The 12,289-nt window shown below is 40.2% G+C and overlaps 1 protein-coding gene across 20 annotated transcripts in view; it reads right to left on the reverse strand.

Annotated features, from left to right (window-relative positions):
* CADPS2 (calcium dependent secretion activator 2) overlaps positions 1 to 12,289 on the reverse strand; it is a 591,939-nt gene that overhangs the window by 495,303 nt on the left and 84,347 nt on the right. The gene's annotated exons all lie outside the window — the stretch shown is intronic.

Genomic DNA, 12,289 nt, shown 5'->3' on the forward strand with positions numbered 1-12,289 from the left:
CCTATTGAAATGGTCTCATTTCAGCTACTGTTGTGTGACAACCACAGACTTCTCCATGCACGGAAGAAGAATTAATTTTCATGCTCGCTGGTCTTCAACTGGAACAGCTCTGCTCAGGTTGGGGTGGACCAGGGTGGTGAGTGTTCTACTGGTCTCATGCTGGGGCCAGGCTCAACGGACAGACGCTACTAAGACACAGTCTCCTCATGCTGGAGTCCGTAACTCTCAGTGGGCCAACCCCAGCTCGACGGCACATGTCAAACCTCTGCTTATGTTACACCCACTAAAACAAGTCAAAAGGCCAAGCTGAAGTGAACAGGCAGGACTACACTCTGCCCAGAGTGAGCAGAGAGGAGAGTGAGCATTTGCTAGACAACAACCTAAATACTCATCTACAATATGCAACTGAATAAAGGCTCCTTGGTTCCCTTCCCCCTCTCCTGGCCCCAGTAACAATTCCTTCCAGGTCTTCAAGATCCAAGGCTCAAGGAAAGCAAAGCCCACTGTGGCCAATCTCCCATTCACTCTATCATCCGTCTTCAGTGAGGAGTCATATGTGCAGAATTTGTTGATACGTGTCCAAAGCCTTCATTTTACCACCCGCCGCACACCTTCCTATGATGCTCCAATATCCTGGTGCTCAAACTAAAGACTTAAGTCTTCGGGGTGAAATGCATCCACTGACTGGTTACTCACTTGACAGTCCCATCCAGTGCACCTGCTGACTAAATGGCCAGTCAACATCTCCCTTTATCTGATCCTATCTGCTGTGGAACTGCTACAAATTCCTCAATGTCTCAGGCTACTTGGTGGCATCCTTCCATGTTTTCCATCAGTACTGCCAAGTTTTTAAATTTTTAGATATTTGTTGGTCCTTTCAATGTTTTGGGGAGAAAAAAGTGTGTAGGCTCAACTTATCTTGACATTGGAAGTCCAAAAGAGACTATGATAATTTTAATTCATTTCTGTATACATTACATAATTTTACATAAATACATGAATATCACAACCATTTTTTTTTCTTTTCTGTTTGATTCCACACTACTGCCTCATCAGCCTTCTCTTTACATACTGAGTCTTATAACCAACCTCTGAGCACCACCTCCATGCCACCCTGCCCCTAAGTGAGAACTGATAACGTTTGGACTATTTTTCCCTATACTCATAATGCCTTAGATGCAAATATGCACACAACTACATGAACTGCACATGAAGGTATTTTAAATCATGGTTGTTTTTGGTTTTACAAAAATGGGCAATTGTATAGTTTTTGGTAGGCTGTATTTCTCACTCAACTGTACCTCCAGGGAAACCTCCCCTCCTCCAAGAAATCTGGTTGAAGCTCTAAGCCATTCTTTTAGGGGCTGAACAACAGTCCACGATATAGGGCTTCACTGTAATTTACATGGCCATCCCCTCTCTGACAGCATTTACACTGTCTCCAGCTTTATGACATTGCAAATAATATACCAAAAACCATTCTTATGCATATATCCTTACTTAACACTGTTTTGACTCTACCAAGTAGACTCCCATGTGTGTGAATGCTGAGTTAAAAGGTACATTTAATTTTAATAGATTTTGAAAGATCACTCTAGAAGTGATCCAAGACTAACCCTTCTAGCCACACCAGTGAAACAAAGCATTAGTAGAAAGCAGTATTTTTACCACTTTGATTTTCATCTTTTCATAAATGTGTTCATTTCAACTTGGTCTTCTCTGAACTGCATTTATTTCTTTATCCATTATCCTGTTGTCTTTCCTGTCTTTTAAGTAAAAGGATTTTCCACAGGATTGCTACAGATACCTTACCATCTGTACCATATTTGCAGAGGGTGGTGACTTTTGACATTATGGTATCTGCTGCTACTCAGAAGAGATTTCATGAAGTCAAATGTTCTTTTCTGTATTTCTAGTCTTGGTTAAGGAGGTCTCCTCTACTTCTAGGCTTCTATTTTTTATATTATGTCTTATCCCCTTTGTGCCTTATTTTATTCTAATACACAAGAGAATTCACATCTCCTTTGACTATGCCAGTACCATTCAATAATCTAGCCTTTCATACTTTCATAATGAATCATCACTATCCTATGTGAAATTTTGTAAAATATATTTCTAGATTTCACTTTGTTCCACTGACTTAACTATTCTTAATACTATATTGATAATTTATAGTACTGGATTTAGAGATATTCCAACTTGAGTAGCCAGTTTCCTCCTCAGTAAGTTTTCTATTCTCAAGCACTTATTTTTCTATATAAACTGTATAATTATTTCTTCCAATCAAAAAAAAAAAAAACAAAAACCCAGCAGGATAGGATCTGAAGTGAAAAGGCTTTTAAGTCTGTATATTTTGAATGACTTGATATTTACATACTGAAGCCATTGAACCTTTCATCTAAGGACAAGAAATGTCAATCTATTTGTTCAGATTTGATTTCATGTTAGAATTATAATTTTCGTCTCACGTCTTAGGTTTATCTTGTTGACTTTATTACTAACTCCACTTTTGTCTTTCTTCCAAATTATTTGCATTTCTAGATGTTTAGTTCAAAGAAAAACTATTAACTTTAGTACATTTAACTTAATTCTAGCAACCTTATCAAATACTTTAACTACACTCTTCAGTTTCCTAGGTAAAAAATAACATCTATTAGCATAAAGATAATCTTCTCTTTCAATACCTTTGCAGGATATTTTGCTACTAAAATTTACTAAAATCTTCCAGAACATGTTAAATACACTATGACTAAATAACTTGGTTGATACTAAAACAACACTCAGTTCAGTTGCTCAGTCGTGTCCGACTCTTTGCCACCCCATGGACTGCAGCACGCCAGGCTTCCCTGTCCATCACCACCTCCCAGAGCTTGCTCAAACTCATGTCTACTGAGTTGGTGATATTTATTCTAAACTTTAAGGACTGGCTTCAAGTTTGTTTCTTTCTATTCCTATTTTAATTTTAATTGGAAATGACTGAAGAAGTCATTGCATATCAATAGATGCTTTTCCTATACCTTTTGTATTGGGCCATCCACACCAAATGTGCTGATATAATCAATTATGTGCAAGGATTTTCTGTTCAAGTCATTTCTTCATTTGCTGTTTTATATTTTAAACTGATGTTTCTTGGTGCATCTATGTTTTTAACTTACCCTCAAAGTAAACTTGCATTTTCACTCTGTCCTAGCCTCTTTCCCTAATATTAATACTGCTCTCTTAATATATTTTGCATTTCCTAGTAACATTTTAATCCATCTCTGTATTTCAAACATTCTTGTAGACATATCAACAACAAAGCAATAAATAGCACCTAGTTGGGTTTGCTTTTCTAAGCCAGTTTCATGGCTTTTGAGTTTATAACTGAATTTGTTCATTCTTAATATAATGACTGGTATTTTAGTCATTTTATTCCTTAAATTATTTTGTATTTCAGTCAGTTTATATTGCTATTTTTGTTCCATTTCCTTATTTTTGAGGGGCTGGTCAAGTTATTTTCTCCCTCATTGGTTTAGAAATTCTGCTATACTCTTCCATCTGATGAGTAGTCATCTTCCTTTTTCCTATTCTCATAATCAGATGACAATTCTTTGGAAACAAGATTACAAATACTCTGTTTAAGAAACTGAGTTTGTCAACTATAATCCTCTGTTTACCCTCTTTTATCCCCTAGTAAGTTCGCTCGTATTTTTCTCCTCATTCTCCTAAAATCTTTTCAGAAAGCTTCTCCTCTGCCCACCACTTCCACCACTTAGGGTGTCTGATGAAGTTTATTTTTACATTTTTAGAGAGGCTTACTGTGTCCTGGGGCTTCCCTGGTAGCTCAGTTGGTAAAGAATCTTCCTGACAATGCAGGAAACCCTGGTTGGATTCCTGGGATGGAGAATATCCCTGGAGAAGGGATAGGCTACCCACTCCAGTATGCTTGGGCTTCCCTGGTGGCTCAGTGGGTAAAGAATCCACCTGTAAAAGCGGAAGACCTGAGTTCAATCTCTGGGTCAGGAAGATCCCCTAGAGAAGAAACTTGCAACCCACTCCAGTATCCTTGCCTGGAAAATCCCATGGACAGAGGAGCCTGGTTGGCTGTAGTACACAGGATCACAAAGAGTTGGGCATGACTGAGCAATTAACACTGTGTCCTTATTTTGCACTAGATTACAAATCCCCGGACAGCTATCTCCATCCATTGAGGTTTAATTTCTTGGTATCTTGAGTACTTATAATGTTAAGGTTTACTGTGAATACTTCCTTACCTTTTCCCATCTTGAAATCTATTCTAATTCATTTACTATTTGGTTAGCATCTGTTCTTAGGTGGGGCAGGTGAGTGATACTCTGAATTCCTGCATAGACTCAAGTATCTTTCTTTTAACCTAGGCAGGTAAATGATGTAGGCTGGAAGTAAAATTCTTGAATTGTGGTACGTTTCTCTCAATAATGTATAGATACCCCTATCTCATCTCTTTCTAACTCCCTGGCAGATGAAAAAACCATGGCCAGCTAGAAGCCACCTTGCACCATTATCTTAAAGTTGATTTTTTTTTCTTGTATCTGTATGGCTGGGATTTCCCAGGTGGCACTAGTGGTAAAGAACCCATCTGCCAATGCAGGAGACATAATGAGACATGGGTCCGATCCCTGGGTTGGGAAGATCCACTGGAAGAGGCCATGGCAACCCACTCTAGTGGTCTTACCTGGAGAATCCCATGGACAGAGGAACCTGGAGGGCTACCGCCCACAGGCTCGCAAAGAGTCAGACACAACTGAAGTGACTTAGTACACACTCAGTGGCTTAGATGGTAAAGAATCCACCTGCAGTGCGGGAGACCTGGATTCGAATCCTGGATTGGGTAGATCCCCTGGAGGAGAGCATGGCAACCTGCTCCAGTATTCTTGCCTGGAGAATCCCATGGACAGAGGAACATGGTGGGCTACAGTTCATGGGTTGCGAGAGTTAGACGTGACTGAGAGACTAAACACAGCAGAGTACATATGGATAGATAAAATGGGAATTTTGTCAGAATATATGTAAACCTTTCTCATCAGGTGAGCCTAGACCTTACTGAGCCCTTTCAGTTTGCAGGCCCAGTTCTCTAGCTCAGGTCAGGAAGATTGTCCCCTATTATGTAATTATCTCCTTTCCCATTTATGTGCCTTACTAACCACGCTAACTCCAATTAGTTTCACTTACAGTCTCAAATCTACTCTCCAACTCTCACTTTTGTCTTCATGATTTCTATTTTAGCTTTTCATATCTTTCCTTTATGTTTTGAGATTTTTTGCACTGAATCTTCCAGATACTGAATCAGGTCTCAACAGTGACCAACCAACCTCCCTCTCCTTTATTTGGAAACCATTTAATTGGGAATTCATGATTAAGATTTTTAGATGCCACAGTTAAATCTACCTCACTTCATTTGTTTTGATTTTCCTCTCTCCAGCTACAGGTCTTCTGCAGATTGCTCTTTCGGTTCCAGTCTGATATAGGATCTCTAATTTGCACATTAGATTCACCTGGGTGGTGGGAAGTTTAAGACTCCTAGGGACCTATGCCTAATTTAAATGAGAATTGACAGAAGTACTTAGGCATCAGTACTTATGTAAATTCCCCAGTAAAAATCCAGCTAAGAGACTAAAACCCTAATGCTATTCTGAATTTCACTCATTCCAGCTCTTGCAGAGACAGCAAAGGGAAGCCTCTTTGTTCTCAGGTCTACTTGTCCTCTCTTGGGCTCAGGAGCTTGGGTGACTCAATCCAGACATTTAGCTTCTTCTTGGATATTTGGGGAGTCAAATATCCAGCACCCTATTTTTCAACTGAAGTTAAGCTGATTTACAACATGTTAGTTTCAAGTGCACAGCAAAGTGATTCAGTTATACACTTTATATGTTATATATGTATCTACTTTTTCAGATTCTCTTCCCATATAGGTGAGCACAAAATCTTGAGTATAGTTCTCTTTGCTATATAGTAGCTCCTTGTTGTTTATCTATTACACATAGTAGTGTGTATATGCTACTCCCAAATTCCTAATTTCCCCCTCTCACCCTTATGTTTCCCCTTCGGTAAGCATTAATTTACTATTTCTGTGCTGTACATAAGTTCATTTGTATCTTTTTTTTTTTAGATTCCACATATAAGTGGTATCATATGATATTTGTCTTTGTCTGACTTACTTCACTTAGTATAATCATTTCCAGGCCCATCCATGTTGCCACAAATAGATTTAATTCTTTTTTATGCCTGAGTAGTATTCCATTTTATAGACATACACCCCCCCACATCTTTATTACCCATTCATCTGTTGATGGACATTAAGGTTGCTTCCGTATCTCGGCTATTGCAAGCGGTGCTGCAATGAACACTGGAGTGTATGTATCCTTTCAAATTATGGTATTCTCTGGATACATGCCCAGAAGTGGGACTACAGGATCATGTGTTAGCTCAATTTTTAGTTTAAGGGAACCTCCATACTGTCCTCCATAGTGACTGTACCAATTTACATTCCCACCAACAGTATAGGAGGGTTCCCTTTTCTCCATATCCTCTACAGGATAAAACATCCAGAAATAAATACATGCAGCTATGGTCAATTAATCTATGGTCAATTAATCTATGTCAAAGGAGGCAAAAATACACAATACAGTGCAGCAGACAGTCTCTTCAGTAAGTGGTGCTGAGAAAACTGGACAGCTACATGTAGAAGAATGAAATTAGAACATTCTCTAATACCATACACAGAAACAAACTCTAAATGGATTAAAGACCTAAATAAGACCAGATACTATAAAACTCCTAGAGGAAAACCTAGGCAGGACACTGACATAAATCACAGCAAGATCTTTTTTGACCCATCACATAATGAGAATAAAAACAAAAACACAAAAATTGAACCTAATTAAATTTAAAAGGTTTTACACAGCAAAGTAAGCCATAAACAAAGTGAAAAGACAACCTACAGAATGGGAGAAAATAATTGCAAAGGATGCAAGAGACAAGATATTAATCTCCACAATAAACAGCTCATACAGCGCAATATTTAAAAAAAAAAAAAGAAAACAATCCAAAAGAGGACAGAAGATATAGACATTTCTTTGTAGATGACATACAGATGGCCAAAGACACAGATAAAGATGTTCAAAATCACTAAGTTACTAGCGAGATGTAAATAAAAACTACAATAAAGTATCATTTCACATCAGTCAGAATGGTCATCAAAAAGTCTACAGATAATAAATCCAACACAATTTCATACCCCTACTTCCAGGATTTCTGAAGACAAGGTTTTCTTCCTAAGATATGCCTCTTTGGTGCTCTTTATTCTGGGGTTCCAACACTGTTCTTCCAGCAAGCCCCCCATCCCCAAACACATGACCGATTTCCCTTCCTTGAAGCCCCACCTGGCACAAGGTCTCCTTTAACCCAGTTGTTTCTAAGTCCTCCTGGGTCAGAAGAGTCAAGTAACAAGGCTCCAGAAGAAATAAACCTTATCTTTTAGAAGGGATCATATCCCTTTGATCTTTTGTCTCCATCTCTATGCTGCTGCTAAGTCACTTCAGTCGTGTCCGACTCTGTGTGACCCCCATAGACTGCAGCCTATCAGGCTCCTCTGTCCATGGATTTTCCAGGCAAGAGTACTGGAGTGGGGTGCCATTGCCTTCTCCGGTCCATCTCTATAGTCAATATCTAACTACAGTTTTTATTCCTGTATGTGGTAAATTAGCATCACTGGGTGACAGATGAGAGGAAGAACTGCAAGTCTGCTAATAATGAGCATAAGAATGCCAAGAGTAAATTTCAAAGGGGAGGGCAGAGGATCAAGCAGTCAAGAGACTGTGAGAACGGACTGATAATGCCTAAAGTCAACATTATTTACAGACACATACAAATCGATAAGCAATATATTTATAGATTAGGTTTACACAAGGATGTTCATCTGGAGGTGACTGAACAAGGACTGACATTCAGTTCAGTCCCTCAGTTGTGTCCGACTCTTTGCGACCCCATGAACCACAGCACGCCAGGCCTCCCTGTCCATCACCAATTGCCAGAGTCTACCCAAACCCATGTCCACTGAGTCAGTGATGCCATCCAGCCATCTCATCCTCTGTCGTCCCCTTCTCCTCCTGCCCCCAATCCCTCCCAGCATCAGGGTCTTTTCCAATGAGTCAGCTCTTTGCATCAGGCGGCTGAAGTATTGGAGTTTCAGCTTCAGCATCAGTCCTTCCAATGAACACCCAGGACTGATCTCATTTAGGATGGACTGGTGGCATCTCCTTGCAGTCCAAGGGACTCTCAAGAGTCTTCTCCAACACCACAGTTCAAAAGCATCAATTCTTTGGCGCTCAGCTTTCTTTATAGTCAAACTCTCACATCCATACTTGACCACTGGAAAAACCATAGCCTTGACTAGATGGACCTTAGTTGACAAAGTAATATCTCTGCTTTTTAATATGCTATCTAGGTTGGTCATAACTTTCCCTTCAAGGATTAAGCGTCTTTTGATTTCATGGCTGCAATCACCACCTGCAGTGATTCTATCTCTATTATTTGTCAATTTGGGAAATTTTGACTGTAAGGATTTATCAAGAACTTTTGATAGATTTATCAGTGAGTGTATGGTACTGTCTAGGTAAGAAACATATAGCACAACTTTTGTGAATAATTTTCCCTTCCAATTTGAGATGTAAGTGCTTCCACTAAGGGTGATAGTCAACAATATGATGTTATATTCAAGACAGGATTCCAACCGCTACTTTCAGAGCTCTGGCCTTACATGAAAAAAGCAAAAGGCAATGAAGCATCACCAAACTCAATTTTTTCCTTCTATAAAAGTGGTTTTCCAACATGTTTTGGCCACTTTTTTCCCCAAAAGTGTTTAAATAAAAGTTCACACTGGAAAACAGAACCCTGTTTATGACCCAGTGCTCCCAGCCCCATCCATTCTCCCCAATTGAAACAGAGTTCCTTAGGAATGAAGCCTTTATTTTTCTCAGAGCTATATTACCATTGCTAGAGAAAGCAGGTCTAGTTTAATATTTAAGAATTAAGCCCCCTAAGAATATGAAGGACTAGTTAGAAACCACCATTCTTGACTCTTTTGCGTAAATAGTCTCTGGGTAAATCATTCCAGAAAAAACTTTAAGCAGAAGAACAGGCCATGCTCTACCAGTTGAGTGATTTGAGACAAAATATCTCACCTTCCTGCATTTCACAAGGGCTTTACAACGTGCCTCCCCTCAAAAAAAAAAAAAAAATCTGAAAGTCTGGTCACTTGTGTTTCAGCCCATTTGACAGCAAAGTATTGAGAACTTGTGCATACACTTCCTTGCATGCCACGTCACTTCAGTCGTGTTTGACTCTTTGCAAACCCATGGACTTATAGCCCACCAGGCTCCTCTGTCCATGGAATTCTCCAGGCAAGAATACTGGAGTGGGTTTCCATGTCCTCCTCCAGGGGATTTTCCTGATCCAGGGATAGAACTCATGTCTCTTAAGTCTCCTGCACTGGCAAGCAGGTTCTTCACCACTAGTGCCACCAGGGAAGCCACACTTCCATGGGGCACTGCAGAAAGGACTATAAAAACCCCAGGACTATCAGCTATTTAATCCTTATTACAAAACTTTCGGAATGATGTACACACTCTGAAAATTGACAGTTGAACTCTCATCTCTGAGCCCAGACTTTGAGCCCAATGTGAGGCCCAAACTCCAGATGACTGAAGATTTATTACAGTTCAAACAGACATTTGGAAACAGCCAATTAATCATCACCAGCTGTGTGTCCCCAAGACAGGTGGTTCAGCTCTTCAATGCTAACTATAGCACACTGTAACAATTTGCTTCCACATCCATCTCCTCCAATAGAGACGGGCTCTGCAAAGAAAGTGATGTTGTGTTCATATTAGTAATTAATTGAAGCACCTAGTACATTGCACAGCTCATTACAGGCTTCCACTTACTTGTCTGAGACAGGGAAATGGGAGGATATACAAGCCAAGAGAAGTAACTGCATTCCAGGAAATCTTCTGGTCCCAGCAGGTAGGACAACTTTCTGGAATATCTTAAGTCATTTGGCTGATTTTATTTTCCTGGGCTCCAAAATCACTGCAGATGGTGACTGCAGCCATGAAATTAAAAGACATTTGCTCCTTGGAAGGAAAGCTATGGCAAACCTAGACAGCATATTAAAGAGCAGAAACATCGCTTGCCAACAAAGGTCCATCTAGTCCAAGCTATGGTTTTTCCAGTAGTCATGTGCAGATGTGAGAGCTGGACCATAAAAAAGGCTGAAGGCTGAAGAATTGATGCTTTCGAATTGTGGGGCTGAAGAAGACTCTTGAGAGTCCCTTGACTCAAGATCAAACCAATCAATCCTAAAGGAAATCAACCCTGAATATTCATTGGAAGGACTGATGCTGAAGTGGAAGTTCCAATACTATGGCCACCTGATGCGAACAGCCAACTCACTGGAAAAGACCCTGATGCTGGGAAAGATAGAAGGCAAAGAAAGGAAAGGGTGGCAGAGGATGAGATGGTTAGATAGCACCACCAACTCAATGAACATGAATTTGAGCAAACTCTGGGAGATACTGGAGGACAGGAAACCCTGATGTGCTGTAGTCCATGGGGTCACAAATTGCTGGATATGACTTAGTGATTGAATTGACTAAACACACTCAAAGACTGGATGGCATAGATGCTCTACACATGGCACAGCAAGCTACAGGAGACTAAGCAGCACTCACTCACTCAAAGAAAGGAAAAATATGCCCAGTCATTCATCAGGTTGGAGTAACAGACAGGAGGCTATATTTTTGTCAAGGACATTCTTCTTCCTCATGGAGAAACCTCATTCTCTAAAATCAAACTATCAGGAACTTTGCTGCTTGAAACTCTAGTTATAATGAAGCCTTTCCTTCTTGCCTGGAAGATGTAAGTTGTTCTTCAAACAGAAGTCACCTTGATTTACAGCCCCGGTGCAGAGTTTCTGAAAGAGGCTTCTGGATACAACATTCCAAACTGCTCTCAACTTTGTTGTTTCCTAGGAAATAGGACCATGGTCCACTTTGTAGGCATGTTGACCCATTTCAGACACAGTCCTGTTCTGCGTTGAACCTATCAAAATGTTACTTCATTTAAATTTCACCTGAATTCCCTCATCCTCCAAAATTCTGTAACTCTATTTTCCTTTCATTGGGAGGAAGACCATGAATGGTTCCTCTAGTGTGTGGTCACCCTCACTGCAGTGAGTCAATGATATGGTTGGACTAGAGCTATGTCCCAGATGATCTTAGGCTAAGAGGGCTAAGGCAAGATTTTTACGAAGTCTTGTGGTAACCACCCTTTCCATGATTCAGGATGACTTTAGACTCAAGCAAACCCTTGTGCAATGAAACTAGTTTACTGAGATGTCACCTGTGTTCAGTCAGGCTTAAGTGGACTTGTCCTCCCCATAGGACCTAAGTCCTCAACCAGTCACCAGGGTTGTGCAAATGCCTGCTGCAGCAGAAGCAGTTCATTACTTCCCTTTTACTAACCCTTACTGTTTCCAAAACTCAGAACACCTTGGCTCCTATCAGACATTGACCATGAAGGAGACAACAATACCTTCCCTCTCCAACTCTTGGTCCCAACAGCTCAGCATCCATGAGTTCTCAGAGAGGGAAAGTCTCAGATGGTAGAGGCGATGATAATAGTTCTCTTGGACCTCAGCTTGGCCACACTGGTTACCACGTGAGGAAGGATGGTAAGGACGTGAGGTAGGAGATTTCACTATTAGGGTATCATTCATACTGGAAGGAATGCCAACGACAGGACCTAGATAATATTCAGGGCTTAAGTGTTTTTATAACCTCTTCCTCATCTGTCAGAAAGGAAGGCATACTGCTTTACTACCCAACTTCCCCAAGGCCTGAACATTTCAAGGAAGGTTTAGCCTCTAATTGGTTCGTTGACTCCAAAGGCCCAGTAATTAGAAGTGAGAGCTCCTATTTAATTGCCTCAACCACTTTATCTTGACTTTGGAAAACACTCAAGAGAAAAAAGGTCTTGCAGGGGATAACTGCTAAGGAATACAAAAAGCTCAGCCACTTACTAGAAGTATGACATCCTAACCTCAAAATGTCTCTAGTCTTCCAGCCCAGAGGACATCAATACTAATCCATCCCCCTCCCACAGAAACCAAATAGTCATAACAGTATGCTCTAAGAAGTTAACTTACAGCTAAAGATACCTAAAGATAAATGTGTACATTCAACAAATGCCTTCAAAGGTTATTTGCATATAA

The sequence above is a fragment of the Bubalus bubalis genome, chromosome 8, assembly GCF_019923935.1.
Source record: "Bubalus bubalis isolate 160015118507 breed Murrah chromosome 8, NDDB_SH_1, whole genome shotgun sequence".
Classification (NCBI taxonomy): Eukaryota; Metazoa; Chordata; class Mammalia; order Artiodactyla; family Bovidae; genus Bubalus; species Bubalus bubalis.